Genomic DNA, 13,601 nt, shown 5'->3' with positions numbered 1-13,601 from the left:
AAGGAATGTCTGAAGTTTGAAGGAGTAATCAATGAACGTTAGAAACACAAGATGAAGACACATATTTTTATGAATGGGAGCTAAAAATGATGATTACAACAGATGGAAACATAGTGATTAAGGGGAAATATCTGAAAATTTTGTTCAAATGAGAAAAAGTATATATTCATGTACAACACATCTTCTAGAGAACATTTTTTTATCATCCCTTCTAGAATCAGAGTATATCAAGGTAAAATATTCATATTTTACACATGCTATTTGGGTGAAGTTACAAAGTCTATTTGAACGTATATATTTATGAAGAAATATGTACCACATAATTTGAAAGATATACCTTTTTAATTCTGAGATGTAGGAAGATGGAACAATTAGAGGATATTCTAGTAGGATATATAAGATTCTTGTAGGAATTAAGAGTTATGTTGGAGTTGTGATTGAATATGATACTATGTGAAAGATACTAAAATCTTTACAACTTTCTTACTAGAACAAGGTAGAAACTATTGAGGAGATTATTCTTATTTCCCCTATCTTTAGAAAGAAATTATACTTGAAATAATAATAGAAATAAATTTTAGTGTACAAAAAGGTAGAGATAAACTAAAAAGGAGTGTGAGCTCTAGTGGAAATTATGATATAAAATAGACAATCAAATGGGAAGAAGATAACAAGATTGATGAAGGAATTTTATTGCTTATGAAAAACCAACTTAAGAGGTAAGAAAATATTTTATTGTTTCACTTGCAAAGAACTTGGTCATTTTGCATCTCAATGTCCTAAAAGAGAAATGAATACAAGTCCCAGGATGCCTTATAAGTCAAAATTCACAAAATATTGATGAACTATGTTGATGAAGAAAATAAATTCAACTTTAAGGTGATATATTTCATAGAGAGTGATGGTGAGGATGATGAACTTAGACTTGTTGCTATTTTAAAAGAGATTCCTCAGCATGAGTGAAAAAAGAGGTAGTAGAAGAGAAATCCTTAGTGTCGCATGTTCAAAATAAATTTTGTGAATGGATTATAGATAGTCATTTCTCTCATTATATAATAGGATATATGGATAATGTTTTTTCATTTTAAAAATTATCATGGTAGATTAGTAAGAGTTGGAAATAATGCACCATGTAAGATTAAAGGAAAAGGATCTATTATACTACACATAATAATTGTGTTTACTGAAACTATTACCTATTATCATATATTTTGATTACACTAGTACAATAATTATTTAAGAGAATTAGATGTTACATTTAATGACCAAGTACTTTGCAATAAAGTATCATTTCCTGAGAGAGAAGGTAGTTGAAAAACAAATCATATTAGAGAACATTATCACAAAGAAACATATTGCAAACATTTTTACAATGCCTTTAGCTAAGGACACCTGAGTGCTTGAGATGCATGCTTAGGTTTATACACAACCTTAGTTGATGTATGATTCCATTAGTCTTGGATAAACCCACAATAGTGGGCTACACTTTTTTGGAGGAAGAAATTCCTCCAAAATTGCACAACAATGAATTTTCCATTTCTTGGTTTTAGTAAAAACTATTTTTAAAGTTTTGATAGAAAATTTTTAGTTTCTATCATAACAAACAAAAATAAAAGTTTCTATTGAAACTATTAGAGCCACATAGTTTTGATCGAAACTACCAAGCCCACCCAAGGTTTGTTAAACCTAGTTATAGGCTTGCTAGTTTTAATTGAAAATAGTTAATAATTTTTTTATCAAAACTGGCAAAAAATGGAATTGCAAATAGTTTCACTACAACCCCACATGTCATTTTTGATAGAGGGACTACAGATAGTTTCAATTGAAAGAAGAGAGACAGGCATCCCAAACTATCAAACTTAAAAAAAGATATATTTTCCCCTTTTTTTTACCCATTCCAAATTATTTTAGTTTCATTTTATATATTTTTAGTTTCATTTTATTTTTTAGTTTCATTTAATATGTTTTTAGTTTTTTTTTCTATGTATGTATATATATAATGTATAAATACATATATATATATAATGTGTATACATGCATATATTTATATATATGTACATGCGTATGTTCATAAATATATATATATACATAAATATGTATATATGTTATATATATATATAAATACATACATACATATGCATATATACATGCATGCATGTACATATGTACATATATATATATATATATATATATATATATACATGCATGCATATACATATGTACATATGTACATATATATGTGTATATATGCATATATACATATATTATGGATATATATACATTTAAAATTCTAATGTACACACATGAACTTGTAATATATTAAAATTTAAGTTCATATATACATGTGTGTGTGTTTCTGTGTTTAAATATTCACCTTACCCCTAATAATAATTTCAATAAACTAACCCTAACATTAGATCCAATAGGTTAAGTCATGATATGAACCCTAATATAAACTTCACCATGATCTTCACCCTAATCTTAAATCTAACTAAACCTTGACCAAAACCCAATCTAAAAAAGAAATATAACCACAATAATAACCCTAAATGTCATGTAACACAATGCTAACCCTCATGTAAATTTAATCCTATCTTAACTCTAAACATTATATATTACCCTATAATTGACCTTGATTCTAATCATAACCATAAAATCTAAATCGTAAACATAATCTTTCTTGTTTAATCTTTGTCATGTAGGCTATACCATAACCATAATTACATAACTATTTCTCTAACTTAAGTATGACCCTAAATATAAACCTTTAAACCTAAAGTTATATCATTTTAATGGAAAATTTATCCCTAAACCTAACCATGATGTGAAGGAGAACTATAAATTGTTATAGCATGACCTTGACTTCTTAACCCTAAAAAACCCTAATATGAATCCTGGGTAGACTCTTTAACCTACATTGACACTAACCCTAAACATTTAATCCAAAAGATACCTAAACATAATATTAACCCTAACATTGATCATGATTCTAACAATATAGCTCTAAATCCTAACCACAATCCTAAATATAAGCCTAACCATGTTTAACTATAACCATAATATAAACCTTAATCCTAATACTAAACCCTAAACCTAATTATTTTAACTTATTCAACATTTAACACTAGATCCTAAACCTAATCATAATTCTTCTCATAATGCTAATGTAAGTTACATTGATATTAAACAATGATTTGACTATATAAGCACAATTACAACACTAATACTAACTCTAACCATAATAGGTTACTCAACATAGAAAACTATATTTGAATACACACTCCTAACCCTAGCCCTAAATATTTTCCTACCTCCAACTTAATGAAAATTTACCATGATTAAACCCTAATAATGACCCTAAACTCAATCTTAATACTAAACCCCAACCCTAAAATTAACCCTAGAACCATAATATAAACCATAATCATAATATAACATTAATCTTGAATGTCAACCCTAATCAAATCAATTTATGTTATGAGGCAGACACAACAAGAAAAATATGGAACTACTAATTTTATAACTCTAAACCTAACTATAACCCTAAAAATATGTCTCAACCTAACCCTAATGTTTTAACTTTAAGCCTAACCATACAATTAACTGAAAACCTAACAATAACTCTAACTTTAATCATAGTCCTACTTATTTCCCTAGTAACCTTAGCCATGTTCATGACAATATACCTATTAAATTATTTAACCTAGTTATATGTCAAGTAGTCCACCCATGTGATGTAGACTCTATCTACACTTAATTGAAACAATTTTATGAAGTTGTCACATAAACACAATGTACACATGTACATGTTATGCTCATTTCATGTTTAAACACATACTATTTAATTTCATGTTTATGAAATTCTAGTTTCTTAAATGTCATCATGTATAATAAATTTCAACATTATTAAATGTCATAGTTTAATTTAGGATGTACAAAAAATACATGTAGTACTGTATGTAATATTTTTTTATGTTTACATGTATTATATGTTTAATTTCATGTTTACAAAATTCTAGTTTCATAAATGTCCTTGTACTTAATAAATTTCAAGTTTATTCAAAATATCATATTTAAATTTAAATTTTAGGTTTACACATTATATACACATTCATACTACATACATTGACCTCCACATGGCATATTAGAAACCTCCTATCCCCCATGAGCAAGAGCATTCTAGCCCCCCCAAGCAGCAACCTATTACACCCTCGAGCAACAACAACCTCCTCTGCTCCTCGAGAAACTGCCTATCCCCCCCACCAATAGTGGCCTATTGCCACAAATCAGCAACCTATCCCACCTAACATGTTCTATACTCAAACTAACCAAGTGATTTAGAGACTTCATGAATAATTGGCTACTGGCAAATTCTCCATATTCTACATGTACTATACAAATTGTCCTTGATAGTAAGAGATGAGAGGTCTCCCTAGGTATTTCACTATAATAGGCACATGGCTTAGTGCCCAAAGAGACACTGTAGAAGGAATATTTCTCACATTATGTTTTACTAAAGTATGTGAAGGGGTATTGTCCCCTTAAGTGTATAGATCAAAAGATGGTTGCACTTATATACCCATGCTTCCTTGTTGCTCACGGTCATTACCCAAATAATGACCAAACTCCATTATATTTTGCACGATAGCTTTATGCTGAGGTTCGCTTAGGCAGGGTGGTGAACTACACTAATTTATCATCACATTTAGGATAGGGGCATCGTAGACTAGTTGATAGATAGCTAGTTCATCCACCATTGACACATAGGTCAATTGTTAGAGAGAGGGAACTTGCTATTTCTCCTATATTAGGTCCATTAGCTGATAAGTCCATGCGTAGCACCCAAATGAGGGGGTTGATTCAGGGAGTTGGAGAGATTTCCACAACTATTATATCTATTTCAAGTGATGAGATTGGTGAGTATTTGATGTATCATCAATTTTCTTAATCATCATCTAGTGCTTCATCTTTAGGATACTTGTACAGTGCAGCAAGAATCCCTTCACTAACTAGCTTAGAGGGTCTCACTAGAGTGTTGGCATGATATACTATGACTAGTCTTGCTAAGGATCTATTATATTCATATAGATTCATATTAAAACATCTTTACATACCCATATCAGATGTTTGACATCATATTCATGGTCCTCGACTACATTCTTCTCATCGATCACGTAGTGGTTCTAGTGGTAGTACACATCATGATCCACCTTCTAACCACTCTTTCTCTATAGAGGGACATATGCATACTAGTACAAACCCTTCAAATAGTGTAGGACATGATTAGAGTTTAGATGTGGGCCTTGATGGTGTTGACTTCAGCTTGTTGACTATAGGATGGATGGACTTGTTGATACATGATGATTCTACTTCTATGCCATCTCATCTAGTTAGTCCCCCTGGCTCATAATAATTAAGATGTGTTCTAGGCAATAGTCATGCTACTATATTTTTAGAGATGGAGATAGATAAGGCCCAATAAAATATGAATATATTAGTGGACACGATCGATGATAGGTAGTCTGAGTTTTATCAGATGCCAGCATCTATATAGGTAAATCTATAGTTTTTTTGTTCATGTTAAAATTTCAATTGTTTATTCAACTAATAATTAATGCATGTATATATATCTTGGGCCTTTGTAATTATAATTTTTAAAAAAACTAAAAAATTTGAAATAAAAGTAGTCAAAACAAGGGTGTTGGACCATTACAATCAAGTTGGATGACTACCAATAGATAACCATTAGAACAGAACTAACCCCTAAAGCTTTTTTTTTAAAAAAATTGAAATTTATGCTATAATAATTATAGTAACTATATGCTTTAAAAAAACTACCTATTAACAAGCAATAGAAGTAAATACTAAAACTATAAAAATAACTACATTCTATAAACACAATGCCTACTAACCAACATAAGTCACTTAACAAAAACAAAGACGTGATAGCCTTAAAACTGAAAAAGTATGTAAACCAGTGGATTAACAACATGTAGAAAAAATGAAGGGGGAGGAACCCTTAAGATTTCTTGACCTCCTTCTACCCCAGAAGGACATTCACCTAGTCTTCCAACAGGAAGTCATAAAGTAGCTTGGAGTCCTCCCTGAGTAGGTCCCATTCAGCTTCCCTTAATAGGCATAGAGTGGTGGCCATCACATGAGTGAATTTAACCATAAACTTGGTTAATAGTCCCATTATTTCCTCTAGTACCTAAATTCTCTCCCATAGCTCATTGCCAACCTTATTCAAAGCACCTGAATGACCATCCTTGCTAGCCTACGTATCCTACACAATAAGGGGGTTAGTGGCCTTTTTAGATCCTACCTTGATAAGGGAGGAGATTGTAACAAGGGAAGGTATCCTATCCACCATTTTGGTGAATTGATCTTTAGTTAGGTTCACACACCCAAGAACGATCATCGCTAAGACATGTGCCACCTCCTTATTCTCCTTGACATTATCTAAGATTGACCTGGAGGAATCAAAATTCTCTTCTTCAACCCTTGACATACCTTCCTTACCAAAGTTAATAGTTTTCTCCTTCATTCTTTTTTTCTGTGGTAGCTCAAATCTTTATAATCGAATTCCTCTTCCTGCAAGGCTCCCTCCCTTAACTTTCTCTTAGCTTGAGACTTAGACAACCTCCCAACCTCCTCCTTCCCCCTCTCTCCTCATCCTCTGACTCCATTTTCATTTTCTCATTACCTTCTCCTTTTTCCCCCTAGGGGAGGGATTATTTAGGGACCCATTGGAAGAAGGCTAAGGGGTGAGGGCTCCAGGGCCAGTAATCCTAAGGGGGGGCATTTGGGCCTAGGGTTTGGGTGAATAGGGATATCAACTTCCACAATCCTAGGGGGAAACAAGGAAAGGTGAAATTGGTACAACCTAAAACTAAGACCCTAATGTAGAATAGTAAAATTAACCCCTTGTTCTCATTTGATCTCTCACATTCACAATAGAATCTTCAAGATCATGCAGCAGGAAGAAGGGAATTGAAAGAAAATCATGGTGTCTAGAATGATTAAGAAGCAAAAAATGGTAGTAGTAGAAAACTCCATACCTTCCTTCCAAGGTAAGATATTTCATCAGAATTTGACAAACCTCATTCCATGGGTCAAGAAGCTTCTCCCTTATAAACCCCCCTCTATGCCAAACTAGTTCCTATCCTCGAAGAATCATTGTAGACTAGTTTCATTAGTCACCCATGTCACCTTTTTCCATTTTCTTCCCCTCATCACCATGCCCGTCACCATAGCTATCACCTCCTCCAAAGCATCAAATGAGATACTATTAATGGTCACCTTGTGATTATCCCATGAGTTTACAAACTACATAGAACAATTTTCATCATGACCATTGAGGGTCTCCATGAAAGGAACAAAACTACCCGCTCTCAAAATGTACCAAAGCAAGGGCTCCTCACACTATGATCAATCATAGCCAGTTCAATGCACAATAGGTCACCTCCCATCTCTATAATTTTTTCCTCTTTGTGCTCTCTCTATTCAAAGCCCTAGCCCTAAAAAATACTTCACTCTTAGAAAGATAAACCCATAAACATAGATTATAATTATATTTAATAGTAATAATGGAAGCTACCAAATTGGTGAGAACGATCACAAGTTGGCCGCCATGATCTTTTTCCCAATCGTTTCCATCATTTCCAATATGCCAAAAATCTATAAAATATAAATCTTTTTTTTGCATGGTGTATGATGATTGATAAAGGGAAATGAATAAAAAATCTCCCATTTCAAACTTCCAATTTTGGGGCCATGAGTAATAATTATTGCCCATTGTCAAGTCTTTTCTCCTTACCACATAAGCATCAAGTACATTTTGACCCTACAAACTCAACCACATTAAAATTAACCAGCTAGGATTCATCATTATTTTTTTCCTTATGCATCAACTCCGTCACCAAATTTGGCAAGGCCTTCAAATTTATCCAACCTCTTAGCCCTTCTAGTTTTAAGCCAACCACCATCATGCCATCAACCACACTATTTCCCTCCCAAAAAATGTGATTCAAATCAAATCTATTGAGGGTGGCTAATTGGTACTTGATATCATTAATAATACTTTTGATAGCCCATCACTCTCGCATATTGCCTTTAATTTTCTCAATAATGACTTTAGAATCACCTTCAACTTGTACATCCCGCCATCCCACACTCAAGAGAAAAATTTTAAACCTCAGTTCAAAGCCATCACTTCTATGACATTATTTGAAACTTTCCCTAATGGACTAGCATAAGCCAAAAATGTCCTTCCCTTGCAGTCCCTAATAATCCCTTGCCCCACCAAACCCTCCTTTTTGGCAACACCATCGAAATGAAGTTTGACCCAATTATCTGGCAGAGGTTTCCATCGAGTTCTCTTTCTAGCTATAATATTAGAGTTGTCAATCTCCATAATCCCATCCATCAATGACCAGAACTTTGCAATTCTTTTCTCTAAGGTAGAGGGGGGAATGCTAGCTTTCTCCAATTGCTACATCTAATGTTATCAACTATCAAATTTGGAGACAATATCAACCACAACCTTCACCTTCCTCTCCTCATTTTTGAATACCCTATTATTCTTCTCCTTCTAGATACTACAACACACTTGGGGGGAATAATATTCCACAAGCTAATAAGAAGGGGGTGGGTAAAGGGGCCCTACTAGTTCACCAAATGCCCCACCTCCACATTGAACACCCAATTCACCTCAAACTTCTAGAGGATTTTCCCCCACACCTTAGAAGAAAACCTATAGTGTAGGAATAGGTGGTTGATGCTCTGTTCCTCCCTCTTACACATATAGCATTCATTAGGTAATTGGAACCCTCTCTTCCTCAAGTTGTCAATAGTGAGAATTTTCCCATGGATAGTGGTCCACCAAAAAATGTTAATTTTTGGGATTAAATGGTTAAGCCAAACATTTCCCCAGTCATTTGAACTCAAAAGATTTATCAAACATAATCTTGTAGGCAAAATTAACAAAGAAATCCCCAGCTGAGGTGACCCTTGAAATGAACTTATTAGTCATATCTTTTCCTAGGATCTTGTACTCTTCAAGCAAAGAATTCAGCTCATCAATCAGGGCCTTTCCTATCAAGTCGTTCCTTATTAACCCCTTCTTCTTCCATTTTCTTTCTAGGCCAATATAATCCAGCACCATTCTACCCCCCATATCATGGATATTATATTGAATGGATCCAAACTTTGTTCTTGACAAAGGTTTATTTGTAAGCCATGGATCCTCCCAGAAATTTATTTGGTTCCCTTTCCCTACAAGCCACCTTACACCTTCCCTTAGAAGGGTTCTATTTCTCACGATGTTACCCCAGATATTAGAGCCCATAAGAAGATCGTTTCTCCTAGTACAATGAGAGAAATTAAGATTACCAAGGTACTTAGCTCTCATTATATTACAATAACTAAAGTCTCCCTTCATCAATTTCCACCCCAAATTTGTGATAAGCACATTATTCAAATTAGTCATCTTCTTCACTCACAATCCTCCCCTATGCTTAGGTTTACATAGTGTATCCCAACTGACCAAGTTTAATGTTATCTTCTCACTTCCCCTAGACTAAAGGAAGTTAATTTGATTTTTTTCTAATTTATTGGCCATACATTGAGAAATTTTGGAAATGGATAGGAAGTACACTAGTAATCCTTAAAGAGAGGAGAGTAGAAGTTGTAGTTTACCTACACTACTCAAAGTTTTTCCTTTCCATCCAATCAACCTCTTCTCCATCCTTTCCAGAATGCTATTCTAGAAGTTAACACTAACCTCTTTCATAGTTAAAGGAGGCCCAAATAAGTTTCTGGTAGCTCATCAACATTACAACCAATAATATTAACAATCCTTTGTTGGAGGTCTAGGGGGGTATTAAAGAAGAACAATTTACTTTTGTCAAATTTGATCTTCTATCCCACATTCATAGCACATATCTCCAGCACTGACTTCCAAGCTATAGCTTCACCCACCAAGGATTCCCAACTAAGGAAGGTGCCATCCACAAATTTTTGGATCACTTCTAGAGATAAGGTGGATGCAAGTCTAATCCCTTTGATTATCCCCCCATCCCACTTCCTCATAAACACTCTCCCTAGGACTTTAGCCACCATAATGAACAGGTAGGGAGAGATAGAGTCACCCTGCCTAAGTCCTCTCTCCCCCCCAAAGTTTCCCCACAATCTCCCATTAACCATCATAGAATAGTTAATAGTTTTCACCATTTATTTTACCATTCCAATAACCTTCTGACTTAGACCAATCCTTTCCATAATTTTATACATAAAAGTCTAGTTGACCCTATTGTAAGCTTTAGAGATGTCCAATTTTATGGGCATGCCATGATTACGAATTTTCTCCATAGACTGCAAAAACTCATGCGTCATTATTGTAGCATCCAAGATTTTTCATCATGGGACAAACCCATTCTAGTTTTTTCCAATAAACTTATGTAGAAGCTACTTCAACCTATTCACCAAAAGTTTGGAGAAAATCTTGTAGGTGGTGTTACAAAGGCTGATTGGTCTAAAGTTAGATAGACCCTCCATGTTTTTCACCTTAGGAATTAGAGCAATGAAGGTTTTATTGAGATTTTTGAGGAGCTTCCCAGTCCTAAAGAAGTCATGAGCTGCTTGAAAGAGGTCTAACTTGATTATCTCCCAAAAGTGCTTAAAGAATGCTGATGGGAAGCCATCAAGACTCAAGGATTTATAGACTTTCATGTAAAACACCACTTTGCAGACTTCCTCCTCTATCACCAACTGCACAAGCTCTTCATTCTCTTTAGCTGAGATCACCAAGGGCATAGACTCAATTAGCCACTACTAATCATCCTCTCTGAAGTCCCTTTGTTCTTCCATAAAGGCATTCTTGAAGTAAGTTATTGCCTAGTTCCCAATCTCTTTAGGTTCATTCAACTTCACATTATTGTCATCTTTAATGGTATCAATAGTGTTTCTCCTTTTATGGATTGATGCTAATCTATGAAAAAAAGTAGTGTTCCTATCCCCCTCTTTAAGGCATAACTCCCTTGATCTCTATTTCCATAAATATCCTCTCTATTCAAAGTTTCCTTCCAAAATTTCCTATAGTTCCCCTCTTCTTAGATCGTGTTATCTATAGGTATTCCTTCCCCCATAGCTTTCTAGAGTTCTATTAACTTACCTTCTACCTCCACCTTGGTCTTAAAGATGTCCCCAAAAAACCATTTTTTCTAGGGCACCACATTTCTCCTTACATTGTCAAGTTTAATAGAGAGTCGATACATTGTTGTCCCTTCTATTTTTATCCCCCACCAATCAGCCACTCTAGAGCTAAAGTTAGGATGGGATTTCCACATAATTTAATATCTAAAAGGTCTTGGCCTCCCCAAGGAATCTTCTTACCAATTAAAAAGGATTGGGGCATGATCCAAAACCATCTTGGGTAGTCCCATAACGGAGGAGGAAGATAATCCTTCCCACCCTACCAAGACCAAAAGTCTATCTAGTTTGACTTGGATCAAGTCAACCCCTTTTCTATTATTTGACCATGTAAACTTCACTCCATGCATATCCATATCCAACAAATTATTATCATTTATAAAGTCATCCAGATCCTTCATACTATCAATAAAATCTATCATTCCTCCAATTTTCTCTAAAGGGTATAGAGCCGAGTTGAAATCTCTCATACAAAAGGTAATCTTTTTTTGAGAAATAAAAACTAACAACTCCTCCCATAATCTATATCTACCATTTCTCATGTTAGGGGCATAAAAATTAACAATATTCCATTTCCTATCACGTATCGTATGCTCAGTAATAAGAAAGAACTTAGAGCTACAGATAAGACTACCATTACCAACATCTAGATTCCTAAATGTTGCCATCCCTCTTGAAGTGTCTTCTACTTTACTATAGAAAAATTTCACCCCTAGCCAAACAAAACTTTCCATATTGACTAGGTTAAGCATAGACATTTTAACCTCCTGGACAAGCAGGAAATCAATTTTCTGGTTTGCTAGTTGCTATTTAAGGGAAAACTTCTTATGAGGGCTATTAAACCCCCTAATATTCCAAGAAAGAAAAATCATTTCTTATCTTTTGTTAAGGATTCCAAAGTGGCCTTGTTGTCACTTGCCACCTCCTTAGCCATCTGCTTGGATTTCTTAGTTTGTTTACTAGACTTCCCTACATCTAACTTCAACTCTACAATCACTTCCAGTTTCCTTGAAACCCTTTTTTGTTTTCTTTGTGTTTGCCACTTCTCTTCTTTATCATCTATCTGAGCTAGCTCCATCATCTTAATTGGCCACTAGCCACCTCTCTTTCAACCCCATCATTCACCTCTCTTTTCTCCATAGCCTTACCAGTGCCCCCTCAAAAGACCTCCACCATCACCAAGTTCCTCGAAGGGGTACTAAGGAGCTCCTCAATACCTTATAAAAAGGGGAAAGAATCAATTTCTCCTTCCTCCAAACCCTCTAGTTCCCCTTCTTGTGTGCAGAATAACTCTTGCCTCTAGGCCAAGCTAGTGCTCCCTTCTAGCTCCTTTATTCTTACCCTCCCTAACCCAACATTAGGGTTGTCACTTAGCACCTACCTCCTGATATTCCAAGAAAGAAAATTCATTTCTTATATTTTGTTAAGGATTCCAAAGTAGCCTTCCTATAACTTGCCACCTCCCTAGCCATCTGCTTGAATTTCTTAGTTTGTTTACCAAACTTCCCTCTATTCAACTTCAACTCTACAATCACTTCCAATTTCCTTGAAACCCTTGTTTTTTTTCTTTGTGTTTGCCACTTCTCTTCTTTATCATCTAGCTAGGCAAGCTCCATCATCTTAATTATTAGCTCCTCCTACTTCTAGCGATGCATACTGGCCACCTCTCATTTCTCCACAACCTTACCAGTGCCCCCTCGAAAGACCTCCTCCATCACCAAGTTCCTCGAAGGGGTGCTAAGAATCTCCTCAATACCCTATAAAAAGGGAAAAGAATCAATTTCTCCTTCCTCCAAACCCTCTAGCTCCCCTACTTGTGTGCAAAATAAGTCTAGCCTCTAGCCCAAGCCAATCCTCCCTTCTAGCTCCTCTATTCTTATCCTCCCTAACCCAACATTAGGGTTGTCACTCGGCACCTCCCTAGGAGAGGGAGTCAATTCCTTATCCTTATCCTTCTGAGGATACCTTTCTTTGAGTTCCCTCCTAGGAGAGAGAGTCACCTCCTTACTTCCCTCAAGAGGCTTGTCCACCACCCCTAAGATCTTAGGAGGAGGAAGGGCTCCCATTACAAGATCATCCTTCATTTTCTCCTCAACCATTCTATCCAACTTCTTATAGTCGACAAAAAATTCCCAAAAGAGGAGCATTTATGATAAAACACACTCATGTTCTCATAAAAAATGTGTTTAGTCTTCTTTCCCAATTTGAAGCTGAGGATGATAGACTCAAGTAAGGAAGTACCCACTACCACACTAACACTGAACCTTGCTAAGACAAGTTTGGATCTCTACAAAGTGACCAAATCCTCTACCACAAAGTTTCCAAAGGAATACCCAATAAATTTCAAGATCCTTTCATCCTAGAACTCAAGGGGAAGGCATGGTAACCTA

General features: G+C 35.0%; 1 pseudogene; it reads right to left on the bottom strand.

The window, feature by feature from the left end:
- Positions 1-13,310, bottom strand: part of LOC149537625 (sucrose synthase 2-like) — a 42,635-nt pseudogene extending 29,325 nt beyond the window's left edge.
- Between the last annotated feature and the right edge of the window lie 291 nt (positions 13,311-13,601).

The sequence above is a fragment of the Cupressus sempervirens genome, chromosome 9, assembly GCF_028749045.1.
Source record: "Cupressus sempervirens isolate cs-2001-9-10 chromosome 9, ASM2874904v1, whole genome shotgun sequence".
NCBI classification, from domain to species: Eukaryota; Viridiplantae; Streptophyta; class Pinopsida; order Cupressales; family Cupressaceae; genus Cupressus; species Cupressus sempervirens.
This window is presented reverse-complemented; position numbering and strand designations above follow the sequence as displayed.